Source organism: Dasypus novemcinctus, chromosome 22, assembly GCF_030445035.2.
Source record: "Dasypus novemcinctus isolate mDasNov1 chromosome 22, mDasNov1.1.hap2, whole genome shotgun sequence".
Classification (NCBI taxonomy): domain Eukaryota; kingdom Metazoa; phylum Chordata; class Mammalia; order Cingulata; family Dasypodidae; genus Dasypus; species Dasypus novemcinctus.
The window spans coordinates 17,111,753-17,126,610 of record NC_080694.1 but is presented as its reverse complement, the minus strand read 5'-3'; the positions used below and the strand labels follow the sequence as shown (position 1 = coordinate 17,126,610).

General features: G+C 37.8%; 1 long non-coding RNA gene across 1 annotated transcript in view; it reads left to right on the top strand.

Moving 5' to 3' along the window:
- The first annotated feature begins 8,147 nt into the window (after positions 1–8,147).
- LOC139437366 (uncharacterized) overlaps positions 8,148–14,858 on the top strand; it is a 100,872-nt gene continuing 94,161 nt past the window's right edge. Inside the window, exon 1 of the long non-coding RNA XR_011647123.1 lies at positions 8,148–8,222. This is a non-coding gene — a long non-coding RNA (uncharacterized lncRNA). The remainder of the gene's footprint in view (positions 8,223–14,858) is intronic.

Below are 14,858 nucleotides of genomic sequence, written 5' to 3'. Positions count from 1 at the left end.
TGAAAAGAAAGAAAAGACCAGAACACAGAGGATAATACTTACAAAACATGTCTTCTAAAATATTCTTACACAAAATATAAAAGAAACTATCACAATTTAATAACAAGAAAACAGTCCAATTTTAAAATCATCATATGATATGAATAGACACTTACCCAAAGAACAAATACAGATGAAAAATCCTTCAATTTATTAGTCATTAGGGAAATACAAATTGAAGCTACAATGAAATGTCACTATACACCTATTAAAATGCCTAAAAACTGAAACAATGGAAAGAAATAAAAGAAAAACTCACCATACTGTTTGCAGGTAAGGATGCAGATAACTGGAATTCTTGTCCATTGCTGATGTGGAATGCATAAGGGTTCACCGACTTTGGAAGACAGATTAACCCATGATATGAATGTATAATCACCGTTCTAGTTAAATACACAAGAAAAATAAAAAAACATGTAACTGCAACAAGACTTATATGCAAATATTTATAGCTACTTTTTCATAATAATAACAAACTGGAATAACTACAAATATCCACCAAGTGGTGAAGGATAAACAATTTGTGGTAAGGACGCACAGTGGAATATTATTTAGCAGCAAAAAGGAATGATTGATATATGCAATAAGAAGGATTGACCTCAAAACCATTTTGCTCAGTGAAAGAAGCCATAAACCAAAAGCCCATAGTATATGATTTCATTTATTTGACATTCTGAAGACTACCAGTTCAGAATGGATCAGTGATTGTGAGGGACTAGAGGTAAAAAGAGGAGACTGACCACAAAAGGGCTAAAGAGAAAGGTTTTGTGGTTATGGAAATGTTATATATTAATTGTGGTTACACAACTGAGGGGTTTGTCAAAAGTCATCAAACTGAACACTTGGAAAGGGTGAATTTTATTGTATGTGAATTTTATTGCAATAAACCTAATTTTAAAAAGAAGTATACAAAGAAAGAAAGATCATTTGAGCCATTCCCTCCACTTGGAAATAATTCCTGCCTCTACCATTTTCACCCCTGCTCCACATGCCGGGAGTTAAATGACCTTGCTCCTTTCTCCATCACACTTGATGTGCCTCTATCCTAGTGCTCAGAACACTGTGTTAATTACACTCCCTGATTTTCCTGCTTCTTCTCCCTCCTAAAGTGGGACCCTTGAGGGTGTATCCCATAAATCTTTATCCCTATAGCTAAAGTCATGTCTAACAAATGAAGATATTGAATAATGATGGGAAAGGGGAAGAATGAGGAAAAGAAGCAGAAAAGAGAGTCTCTCTTTAATCATTTTCTCTTCCAACTACACCTTGTATTTCAGTTTCCTAGGCTGCTAACCAAATACCCTGAAATGGGTCAGGTTTAACAAGGGGAATATATTTACTCAAGGTTTGAGGCGAGGAAAAGTCCAAATCAAGGCATCATCAAGGCGATGCTTTCTTACAAAGACTGTGTTCTGGGGCTGGTTGCTGGTGGTCCTTGGTCCTTAGATTTCACATGGCAAGGTGTATGGTGGTGTCCCCAGTTTTCTCCCTTTCTTCCCAGGTCCACTGAATTTCAGCCTCTTACTTTCTGTGGCTTTCTTTCTTTTATCTGAATTTCATTCTACTCTTAAAGGACTCAATTAATAGGAGTAAGAACCATCCTCACTGAGGTGGGCTGCACCTTCACGGAAGTAACCTCAAAAAAAATGTCCTCCTTACAGTGGGCTAACAGCACAGGAATGGATTAAATTTGAGGCCATGTTTTCCATACATACAACCTCAAACCATCACACATTGGGAAAAAATTCATTTCTTTTGCCAGTCTATTGACTCCGAGCTAATGTTAATTACGAAATGTCCTAAATTTATAAGGCATCTTTCCTGTATAGATTATAGTTTATTCTATAACCTTAGGATAAAAAGGATGTGTGTCACTTGTTGGTTATCTAGGTATTAACTATTTTTAATCTCTAGAATCAGCCTAAGATTTTGCTAAATATCAATTAAAAAATAGTTTGAATGATGTGCTAGGTCATAATCCTCTATAGTCTGCAATAAGCATATATAAACATTGAGACAGATCCATAATTTTTGTCTGAAAAATGGACCACAAAATTAACTTCTTTAACTTTTACTTCCTACATGAATCAACAGAAGCCATCCTATTCTATTGTGCCTTCCAGGATAAGTAAGAGAAAATGCCACACGCGAACTGCTGAATTATCTTCACCTTTGTTCTTTTATTTAATAGTATATCCATGTTAATTCATTTAATTAAAAAAATACATATATATAAGGTCTGAGGAAAGAATAGTGTGTCTGTGCATGTAGAGAAATAGAAGAAATAAATTACAATATATTAGAAAGCATTATATTTCTTATATATATTTTGGTTAAAGTATTAAAGGCTACACTATATAATAGACTCTAAAATAAATTTACACTAAAACAGAACAAAACAATGATCACTGTTCTAAGAGCAATATCCGGTTTGCATTTCTGACTTCTTTCATAAATTTCTGCTTTTGGACTTATTCAGGCTTAAAGTTGTGAAAACAATAATAAATATTAGTCCATCAGATACTTTCCTTATATAGGTCTCAACTGCTGGGTACAAATTCAAAATAACTTATTCATTTAGTACACTGTGATTTGTGTCTCAAATGTCCTCTCTGAATTGTCCTTTCATTTCCAAGAATATTAATAGAAACATTGCCTAACTTTAAGAGGAGCTTTCAAACACATAACACTAACATTAAACAGAAAATATTTAATATTTGCTCACTAAGTGCTCTACGTTCATTATCTTATGTTTTCCTCCCAATACTGAATGAGGGAGGTATTCATGCTATCCCCATTTTGTGGATGGAAAAATTAAGGCATCTAGAGATTAAACTTTTGGAATCATTCAGCTAGTAAGACGTAGACCTGGACTTGAATGAAGGTCTCTGGCTCCTAAAACTTCAATTTAATTGACTCTATTACATTGTATCTCATGTAGATGCTTGTTGGTTGGAAAGTTGTTTTTCTTTAGAAACCATGATATAGTTACTATTTATATGAGTACTTCTAAAATCACATCACAAGTACCAATATTTCAATAAAAATCTGAGTATATTGTTTAAAGTTGTTTCTAAGAGCAAGGTTTTTCTTCTTGGCATACAGGAATAGATTTTCTGTTTATATGGTTGAACAATGAAATCTCATTCATACCTTTCCCCTTGTGTCCTATTAAACCTGAATGTAGTTGTTTATATGGAGCTTTGTAGTATAACTGAATGAAATAAGAATCCTTGTACTACCACTGGGGAAACAGATATAGATAATTCTTGAAAGATTAAAATAAATATATCGAGTATAACAGGAGATGAGAACATGTTCTATGTTTATTTTCTAAAACTTTTTATTGCAGTAGATACAAAATTTCCCATTTTAACCCTATTCCAAATATACAATTCGGTACTATTATCTATATTCACAATGTTGGGTTACCATCACTATCTACTACCTCTCCTTTTTTATCACCTCAAATAAAATCTACTTACCCGATAAGCTCTAACTCCCTCTTTCTGCACTGCTCCCTTGCCCCTAGTAATCTACAAACCACCATCTGCCTCTATGAAGTTTGGTTCTTTCAGGTATTTCACATAAGCAATATTATACTTTTCTTTTTGTGTGGCTTATTTTGCTCAATACGATGTCTTCAATGTTCAACCATGTTTCATTCCTTTTTATGGCTGAAATATTGCTTTGTATGTATCTAACACTTTTTATATTCATTCATCCATTGATGGACTTCTACCTCTTGAGTATGATAATGAATAGTGAATAATAATGCTGCTATAAACATTGGTGTACAAATATGTGTTTGAGTCCCAGCTTTCATTTCTTTGGGGTGTATACTAAGAAGTGGGATTGCCAATTCATGTGGTAATTCTATTTTCAATTTCCTGAATAAAAGCCATGTTTGTTTTTGAGAGAATACATTACTATCATAGATTTTGTATTCATAGTTTCTAAGGCTTTGCCTGGATATTTTAAAGATACTACCTCTAAACCTCACAACATTCCTGTGAGGAAAATACAGAAACTCTTAGTTTATTCTTTAGGCTCAGTTGAAACTAAAAGTGTTTCATCAGGGAGTGGCAGAACCAAGCCATGAAATACAGGCATGTCCACCTTCAAGGACAACACTGTTCTATGGTCACCAGAAGATGGAAGTTCTCTCAGAAGGGAAGCAACATGTAAGCCTGTTGGACAGGATTGTCCCACATTCATTTTATTTGGTGCACCAATTGCTTTCAGCAATTTTTTATTTAGTTCATGTACTCACCAATTTAAGTTCCCCCACTCACTATCTCTTACACTCAATTTTTGACACACTTACATTAGTTTCATGGTTCCCGAAAGGATTTCAGAAGTCTAGTGAAGGAAGACGATAATGATGATAATGTTATCAAGATATTTATAGAAGAATGCCACTACATGATTTACATGTATTATCCCATTTAATTCTAATTACCATCCAATGAGCTATAGATTTAATATTCCCATTTCACAGATAAGGAAATTGATTACTTTGTTGAAGGCACACAGCTCCATAGGGTAATGCTGAGATTTGAATTCAAGTCATATTACCCAAATTGTGTGCTCTTAACTACTAAACTGTATTGCTTCTCTCACAGGAATATTTTGTAAATTTTCCATTAAAAAACAACTCAAGCAACTGCCAAAGACATAAGAATGTGTACTAAGTACCAAAAAAATGGAAGCTGATTAACTTGTTCTTCATTAGCTGAACCTTTCCCTGCCTTTAAACAATAATCAGCTAAAATTTCAAGTATACTTCTTTGCAAACTCCTTATACTGAGAAAACCTTCATCCAGGGATGTTGACTTAATTGTCTAGAAGATTTGAGGCTAAATAGTTTTCCCTTTGATTTCACTCTTGAGTCAGTGCTCCTCATGCCCTTTGCCACAGTGAAAACAGCAGCTAACTTCTCATTTCAGGATAGCACCAGAGTGGTGGTGCTAGCAGGGAGGCTGGCTGCTGTATTAAAGAAAAACTGCAAGTGGGCAGAGATTGATGGCTTCAAGAAAATGTGCTTCCCATCTACTTGCAAGTGTGATTTAAAGAGGATGTTCAAGGCATCAATAGACAATATTACTCACATCAATTCTCACTGATTTCTCCTTCTATAACTTTTTGGCAATTCTGATCCATAGCTAGCTACTGTTTAATCAACAGCATGCATTTGAGAAGGATTCCCCTGAAATCCTAAATCAAATTTCTTATAATGCAAATTGAATGAATTGGTGAAAATGATAAATTTATCTGTTGTGTAACAGGTTTATTTCAAGCTGTATGAGCTACCTGAGGGTAAAAGGAAATTTTACCAACTTATTTGAAATGATCTGTTTGTCCCTAATCCTACTATCAGGTTTTTCTCTCCTACAAGTTTTGTACATGAAATATTTTATTTACCATTGTTTGTAATATTGTGGTCAGTTCCCGACTTTTTGGAAGTAAAGATATAAATAAGTTCAAGTACATGAATTTATACAGGACAAAGTTTTTGTAAACTGGAAGGTATTTGTGTTTCATGATCATTTGGTGATATGTTTCCTCATACGACAATAGTGGTAGACTAAATGATGACCTCCCAAGATGGCCATATTCTAAACTCTAGAACCAGTGAATATTTTAAGTTTCATGGTAATAGGAATGTGGCAGTTTGAAATTATTTCATGAATCCCAAAAAGTGAAAGATTAGATTTGTGAACTAATCTATTTCTCTGAGTGTGATACCATTTGACTGCATCAAAATCAGTGGAGTGGCCTTTAATTAGATTACCCGTCAAGACTGATTTGGAGATTTTTATTTTTACTACATCAGTGGGCAGGACTCAGGTCGAGTCCCCACCCCTTTGCTGGGTCTGATATAAATGGGCACTCGGAGAAGAGAGCACTCAGTCATTTTGATCCTGCCATGTGACAGAAATGAGAAGGTTCAAACAGCTGAGGCCCAGGGGACAGATGAGCCATTTTGCCTGATAGTTTACAGCAGAAATTGGGAAGAGAGATAAAGAGCTGAGGCTGATATAGAAGCCCTGGGAAGAAACAAGCCCTGTGCCAGGAGAGGGAGGACTACAGGATCATATAATCACATAGCCTCAAGAGGCTGGGCCCATGGATCTCAAAAGGAAGAGGAAGCCCAGAAGGGAAAGGGAGACCAGGCAGAGAGTCTGCCATCTTGAAGGTGACTTTAGTGAAAAAGCATTTAATATGGTTCCTGGAGTTGAATTTTCCATGGCCTTGGGACTATAAGCTTTTACCCCAAATACATACCCTTTATAAAAGGTATTGGCAACCATTTGGCAGACTAATACAGGGTATTAAGGCAACCTTGAGGTAGGGAGTTTATCATGGGTTATCCAGGTGGCAGGATGTAATCACAAGGATCCTTAAAGTGGAGAGAGGGAGGCAGGAGATGAGTATTGTGACTCAACCACCAAAGCAGGCTTTTAGGATGGAGGGAGGGGGTTATGAGTCAAGAAATAAAGTTGACCTCTAGAAGCTTTTCCAGGAAGCAAGAAAATAGATTGTCCTTTAGAGCCTCCAGAAAGCAAAGCACACCTGCTGACTTTTTCATTCTATCCAGTGAAACTCACTTCAGATTTCTGGCTTAAGAACTACAATACAAAACATTTCTGTTGTTTTAAGCCAGGACATTTGCATTAATCTGATTCAGGAGCAAAAGGAACCTGATATGGACATTGGGATGTGAAAGTGGAGTGAGGCTGTGAAAATACCTAAAAATGTGGAAGTTGTTTTGAAAATGGAAAATAGTCAGAGGATGGAATAAATTTGAGGAGCAACACAGAAAAAGTTGAGGTTGCATTAAACACAGAGTTTGTAGAAATATGGGTGTTAACAACTTTGTGAGTGAGGACTGAGTAGGAAGTTAGGAGAATAGTAGACAAACATGTATTTTCTTAGAGAATACTTCAGTAGACATGAACACATTTTTCCTAATAAAACTGTCAGAAATACAGCTCTACTTTATGCCTGCCAATCATGGAAGAAAAAATCTGATATATATTCTGATATTTTAAAAAATTATTGAATTTTAATGAAATTTTGGAATTAGAAGGTAAAAACTAGAAAAGGACTTCACAGTTTGAGTAATCAGACACATAATTCAAAAAGAGAAAACATATTGCTTAGAAGATCTCTAAGAGTTGTTAAAGACAATAGGTTTATATGTGCAAACTGAAGTTCATACTTGGGAGAACAGAATTATAATTATGGGTAACATTATGTTGGGGATTCCAGCATGATAAGACACTGCATGCTGGGCCAGGATGGTAGATTCAAAAGCCTTAGAGGTTGAGCAGTCCAAAGTGTCACATATTAAATATCTAAAATAAGTAATTCAATAGGGACAGTAGTTTAGAGGTTGCTAGGGCTGAGGAGGGGAAGGTAAAGGAGAGTTGCTGCATAATAGGTACAGAGAGTTTCTGTTTGGGGACCACTTAAAAATTGTTAAAGTAGGAAATTTTGTGTTAGATAATTTGTCACCATAAAGAAAAATTACTGTGTTTGGTAAATTATTTGCCATGTGGTGTGCTGGGACCTCTCTTCTACCTTTAATGTAGACAGTATCATTTATCCTTGTTTTTTGTAAAATGTGGGCAATTTTGAGGGGTCTGAGCTTTATATCCAGGTTGATGGAAGGCAAAACCAACCTAAGAAAGGAAGCTGGAGTTGAACACAAAGGAGATCTTGAAAATGTAAAGCCCTGGGAATTAAAAAAAATTCCCTAGAAAACGTCAAACTTTCAGAGCTGTGGATTTGGTGATATCAAAGCTGAGAATGACAAGGTTGAAAACTGGACCAGTTCCTGTCTGATGATATTTGGAATAAATAGGCATTGTACAGAGGTACATACAGATGATATTCTCTAACTATGGAGCTGGAAAAGAGGAAGGTCCAGGCTGAGCTGAGGGGTCTGTAGGTGGGGGAGGGGCTGGGTTTCCTCTTCTCTCAGCCCCTCCCCCACCCTTGAAAACTCTCTGGCTGTTCTGTGGCTCTGTGATGCGGGCCTGGATCTCCAGGCAGCACAGGCTCAGTGGCCAGTGCTCAGAGCTGCCTGAGGCTGGTGTGTGCTGTGGAAGATGAAGACAGATCTACTTCCTGAGACACCACTGTGCTCCATGGAAGAGCACAAACACGTCCACATGGTATGTTGTATGGACTTTATTCTTATTGTGAGAGATATTGTTCTTTCTACTTCTTCTGTACTTCTCCAGATGAATCCATCTATATAAGGAGACAGATATCAAGTAAGGGAATCCCAGATCCATCCCTGAGCATAGATGGACTTTTAATAACCCTGTTCCTCTCACTTTATTTAATCTGTTATGTTTACACAGACCCTGAGGTAGGCCCTAGCAGCAAAGATGAGAAACATTTCTTTAGGAAGAAAGGGTGAGAAGACAGAAGGCTTATATCTACACTCACAGATTAATCTCTTGGTGGGTGTCAGAGAACTAACTCAAGCGTAGGTTTCAAGCAATGCAGTTCAGTGTCTTTGGGGTTAAAATTATTGAGAGAGTGTAGGAAATGTTTGGGAGACAGAATCAAGCAAAAATTACTCATCATTTCCCTTCTCCAGTCTGGTATTTCTAGGGGAAGCCCTTGTCTTAGGGCTTATCGGGAGAGGAAGACTGAGTCTCTGAAAGCTTTAGAACAAATGCTAAACCATGAGCTCTGGCCTCAGGGAGTAGAATCCTACTTGAGGGAGCTCACACACCCCAAATTCAGATACTACACCATCCATAGCAAAGGACTATCAATAAAGTATCGTTCAGACACACACAAAAAAAAGAAAGAAAAAAAAAACCAAAAACCTGTATCTGAGATTTTCAAAGGCAAATTATAGAAAATGTTTTATCCTTTTTAAAAGAAAAGAATAACAAGAAAGGAACAGAGAACCCCATGATTTTGAGGTAGAAAGTCAAATTGTTTATAAATAATGGAGGTCTGCTCTTTGCCTAAGAGAAGAGAGTGAGTACTGGATCCCAGACTTTCTTTCAGGGTCAAGGCAGAGTCAAGAGAAATATGTCCTCACCTGACCACATGCTCTCAGGATATCATTCTACCCCAACTCAGCAACCCCATGAATCCCCCAGAATCACCTGCCCTGCTCCACCACACACTTTTCCACTCCACCACCACATACTCCTCTTTTTTTAAAATTTATTTCTCTCCCTTCCCCGCCCCCCCCAGTTGTCTGCTCTTTGTGTCCATTCACTGTTTGTTCTTCTCTGACTGCTTCTATCCTTACCAGTGGCACTGGGATTCTGTGTCTCTTTTGCTGCATCATCTTATTGCATCAGCTCTCCATGTGTGCAGCGTCATTCTTGGGCAGGCTGCACTTTCTTTCATGCTGGGTGGCTCTCCTTGCGAGGTGCACTCCTTGAGCATGGGGCATCCCTATGTGGGGGATACCCCTGCATGGTAGGGAACTCCTTGCTTGCATCAGCACTGTGCATGGACCAGTTCCACACAGGTCAAGGAGGCCCCCAGTTTGAACCGCAGACCTCCCATGTGGTAGGTGGATGCCCTATCCATTGGGGCAAGTCCACCTCCCACCACATACTCCTCTTAATGCTGATTCCTTCTGACTTGACTCCATTTCTATTGAGCACTGGCTCAGAGAACTTACCTCCACAGTATCCAGGTGGGTTGGCATCTTCTGTTTGAATAGTCTCCAGCCTTTAGGACTCAGACCTGCTCATTTCAGTCTTGTCCTAGATGAAGTTTACTGGCTATAGCTAGTCATTTCCACCTTCTCACAATGTTCTCCATAAAGGATGTCTTTTTTTTCATCTTTCAAAGACCTTATCCTGGAGATATCCTAAATCCTTTCATATGGCATATAGAAGTTTTTTCAGTCTTCACTTTGTTCTACAGGAGCTCATAAACTTGAGTCATGAGAAGTGCAGACATCCTGATATGGTTCAAGATGAGGGGTGTCGATTTCCAATATAACAGAGACAGGGCTGTGAACTCACCACTGGAATAGTTTCAGAATTACCTGACAATGATCAAGACACCCCAGCACCCCCTCCCTTCCTGAGCATTGAGGATCGACCAGAGCAATTATATGAGGAATCCATCATGGCTGTGAAGCCCACTGTTCCCAGACCCAAACCAAGAGACTCCCTGAGGCCCAGTGAACTTGGTTACTCCCATTCAGCAATGGAAAATTATTCAATCTGGGGAATCTAGTCACTAATGAATGCCCCACAAAATTAAGCTTGTTGGTGAATAAGATATAGGGAAACCAAATCTGAAAGAGCATCCTGAGAGAGTAAAAATTCCAACTGGAGGGAGACCCCCAGAGCCACATTCAGTGCTGTGATGCTGTAAGTTCTCCTGACTCAGTTTATTTTCCAAGGGCTTCAAGTCCCATGTCCCACCTATGCACAGAAGAGATATTGTCACATGCCAGGCCCCTATATCCAACAGGACAGAGGGCGAAACCTGGTCCAACAGAATCACAAGGCAGCTAAGGTCAAGGTCCATTGGATGTTACAAGGCACCAATTTAAACCTAAATATAGAAAAGAAGGCCTTGAATTGCTGTATTCAGGAGAGTAGCTGGATGGGGATGTGGGGTTAGGACCCTCCCTTGCCATAGGGATGAACCACCCTTCCCAGGACTGGGGATCAACAGAGAACCTGTTGCTCCTGAAGGCACATAGTCCTCAAGAAAGCAAATACTGGAAAAGGGTAAGTCAAATGGCATGTGGATTTGTCCATGGAGAAATGGAAAGAGTCACCTAGTTGCCCAGAAATCAACTATGTCAATGTTATTCTCCCAGCAGCTGTGTCCAAGCCATTATCTTTCCATCTTTCCCAGTATGCCCGCAGCTCCCATCAGGGACCACCAGCCAGTGCCAAGTGTGTCATGTCTCCAAGGCCATCATTGCCACTTTCCCCTGCTCTGCTGTATGCCATGTGTCTCCCCCAATCAATCATAAATCCTCCTCCCTTAGATAGCATGTTTTTCACTCCTACCTCAAAAAATTTCTTTAAAAGTAAATTTTTTCAAATGAAAGCATGTCATGTCTGTCTACCATATTTGGGTGGAAGTTTAGGGTATTTCATCAGCATGAGTGTAGAAAACCTAAAGGGGTAGCTTCAGCACCTAACAAGTCAAACTTGACTCTTATTTTTATTGTTTATATATACACATACCCATACCTATACATATGCATACATATATCTAAGAGTGAATTACAGTTTGTCAATTAAATATAGAATGTGAAGACTTAGCTACCCAGTTCTGCTCTAATCTTCCTTCTCTGGTTCTATGAGGAAAAAAGCATGAAGAAAAGTCTCAGAATTGATGGGTTACAGATAAATCCCAGGTGTCAAATCAGACAACAATATATAGGTAAAAATATATGCATGTAAAATAAAAATAACTAATTATATAAAAACAAGAAATTCATGTTTCAGAACTCCTGATATATTATAGAATTAAATATAACAAAATTAGGTGTGGAATGTAAGCCTAGAAGTCAAGCAGTTTAGAGGCAATCTATTCATTAAAAAAATTTGTCTTCCAGATTAAAAGCATTATTGTTCAGTTGGTTGAGAGATTACCTTCAATAATAGGGAAGGAAAGTAATTACCACCATTTATGGGGGCTGGAAAAGAGGATAGGAGTAAAATAAATATTGAAAAAAATGTGGAGGTAGAATGTTTAAAAGGAAATATTTTTTAAAATTCATGTCTTTTTTGTAAATCATAACCAAATGAATTTATGTTGAAACGTCAGAAGGAATTAAAAGGTTTTGGTAAATATAAGGGAAATACAGTGGCTGATACCAAAGATATGCACATTTTAAGAAAACAGAAACTTTTGTAGTTGCTCTCTCTCTCTTTCTCTCACGGTGTTTTTCTCTGTTTGTCTTTCACTCAGGACAGAAGAATGAGTCCTGCCTCCCAATATGCCCCAACCAGGGTGCTCTGTCTTCCATTTTTCACTCCACTGTCACACCTATATCTTGAACCTTGCTATCTCTTATTTGATGAACAAAGACATGAAGGTTTCTCTGCAGAAACTGTAGTGTGGAAGAATATATTAAGTACTAGAAGGTTGAAAAGTGTGGATTCTTCCAAAGTTCAATTACTCGTTATTGGACTCATACTTCATTACTCATGATCTTGCTGTCCTCTGACTGGTTTACCATTTACACTGGTAACCAGGCCAATTGAAGAACATCACCTCATGTCACTGCAGAGCTGCTACGCTTTCAGCTCTAAATAATTCTTCTCCTCAACATTGATTTACTTCTCTAACTTAGCAACATGTAAATGTTAATATTTCTCCAGATTCTTCCATAATACTGAGTGCTTGTTCAAAAAGAAAACATTCTTTTTTCCACCTACTGTATCTGGGCGAATTCAGATACTTTCTTGGCTCTACTTATTACTCTAAAATCTTTATTATCATTCTTGTATTTTCAACTTTCTCTTCTTATTTACCAGAATATACAAAGTGCAATTTATTTTTCACACTTCAAATATATAATTATTCCTTCTCCTCAACCAACAAAGTGTTTCATTGTTTTCAAGTTGTTCAGTTAGAACCACTGAGTGCCAATTTCACTAGGCTACATTTTTAGGATATTCATGACATCTTTGTTATTTATTCTTCTAAATATAACTGGTTTACAAGTTCTCATGGTTTCTCCTAAATATTTCATTGATACCATACATGGCATCTTTTCTCAATACAGGGTATGTTTTCTCTTTTCCAGAGTAATCTACGATTATTTGATTCAGTGATTTTAAAGAATAATTTATTTTTTTATGAAAAATACTCCTTATCCAAAGAACACATGTTGTATCAGGACTTTGGATGGGAATAAAGTTATGTCAATATTTTGTAAATCTCTGGTAAGGAAATATGTATTTGTGAATAAAATATGTAACAGGAAATGATTCAGAACATGGAAATAAGTGAAGTAGAAGCAAGATATTTTGTCTTGAAGTTCTTGATGTCCACTGGTGGACATTAATATAAAAATGAATAATAACAATGCAATAAATTATTTCATATGGTACAGGGCATTTATATTTATGAGAAATGATCTACTGATTGTCACAGAAAATAATTTGTCAAAGATGAAGTGGCATGTTTCATATGTTACATTTTCCACTCTATATAAATAACAACTTTGCCTATATTTCTACATTAATTGGGGGGGGGTAGATAAGGAAGTAAAGGATTTATTAAGAAATAAAAGAGAAAAAGTTCACCACCCCAGACTCAGGTGCAAGTGTGCTAGAGGGTGAGATGCATGCTTGCTGCCTTATGGTAGGCCTTTATAAGAACTTTCCTCATCCTGTTTCCTAATGTTGGGAGTGGCCTGTTTCTTGTTCTGATTGGTTGCCTTATAATTTCCCACCTGTTAGGCCTCAGGGGATCAAGTATCAAGTCTTTTGTTTAGAATTATCCAGGACAAATTGGGAGGCTTGTTTACATATAACCAGGGCTTCCTCTTGACCCAAGATTAGTTTCAAGTAGGACGTCATGGCCTCAGTTGGGTCTTTCCAGCTTTGTTCTTAGTAGCAGTCTTAGCTCACTGGGTCTCCAGATGGGGTTTCGGGGTCATGTCTCCTGGTTCCTAGCTGTGACTCATCTTCTCTCTTTCCCCATACTAAACTGTTTCAAATTCCCCATCAGAGTTTACACACTTGTTATTAAGGGGGAGATGAAAGATCATGGTCTTACTTTGGTAGTTCCTTCCAGCTGGTTATGGGCAGAAGTCTCTGCCTGATGGGGTGTGAAATTCTCTGGATAGTCTATTGAGGATGTGGAAGGCAGATCCAGCACCATGGTTGGAATTGGATGAAATCCTTCTGTGACTAATACCTTGTCCTGGAGGGCATTGGTTCTGGAAGAAATAAACTTACTTGGAATTTTGAAGATACATGATCTTACTAAAAGGATAAAGAAAATGCTGATAAGCAACCCCTAAAATTGGGGCCAGCCATGACATACTGGCCCATGGGAGTGAGAAAGTCCAGGTGTCTCCAGAAGCTACATCCTCCTGAAGTTGATGGGCTTAATATTGTAGGTTTCAAATGGTGTCAATGACTGTTCTGAAGCAATTTACCTAGACATAGTGTTATTGACCAGCGATACTGACCAGACTCAGACTTTGAATAAAGTTCCAATTGAGAGCATTATTAGCTGCATGGCGATTGCCTCATCCTACACAGTGGCGAGAGCAGCCCCAAGTCTAAGAGAAGGGGTGGTTTTATAGCTTTTAGGAAGGAGGGGGTCTAGCAAGCAAGCAGGCAAAGAAACAGAACACAGGGGTTAGCTGAAGATAGCATATCTATTTTTTTCTTTTCAAAAGCTCTTTCTTGTGAGCAGCCCTATGTTATTTATTGGCACTTTTCTTGGGAGCAGCCCTAAGCCCTAAGTTAATTATTGGCACTCTTCTTGGGTGCAGCCCTAAGTTGTTTACACTCTTTTTAGGTGCAGCCCTAAGGTGTTTACACTCTTCTTATGAGCAGTCCTAAGTTATTTATTTATCTGAAGGCACTTGCAATTCCTATTTCTTAATGTAGTTCTATTCCTATTTTCCCAATGTGGCCTTACCCTTACAATAAGCATTCCTTCTTGATAAACAGATAGGTTCCTCCACATACCATTGTTAGCCTGTTTAGGACTCTGCAATTTGGAAGCACCATGGCAGCAAGAGTATTTATCTGTTGTTTAAGGGCTTCTAAGTCATGGCTAGTTTTTTCTTTGCTTTGATTAACTCTGCGGAGAAATGGTGGGAGACC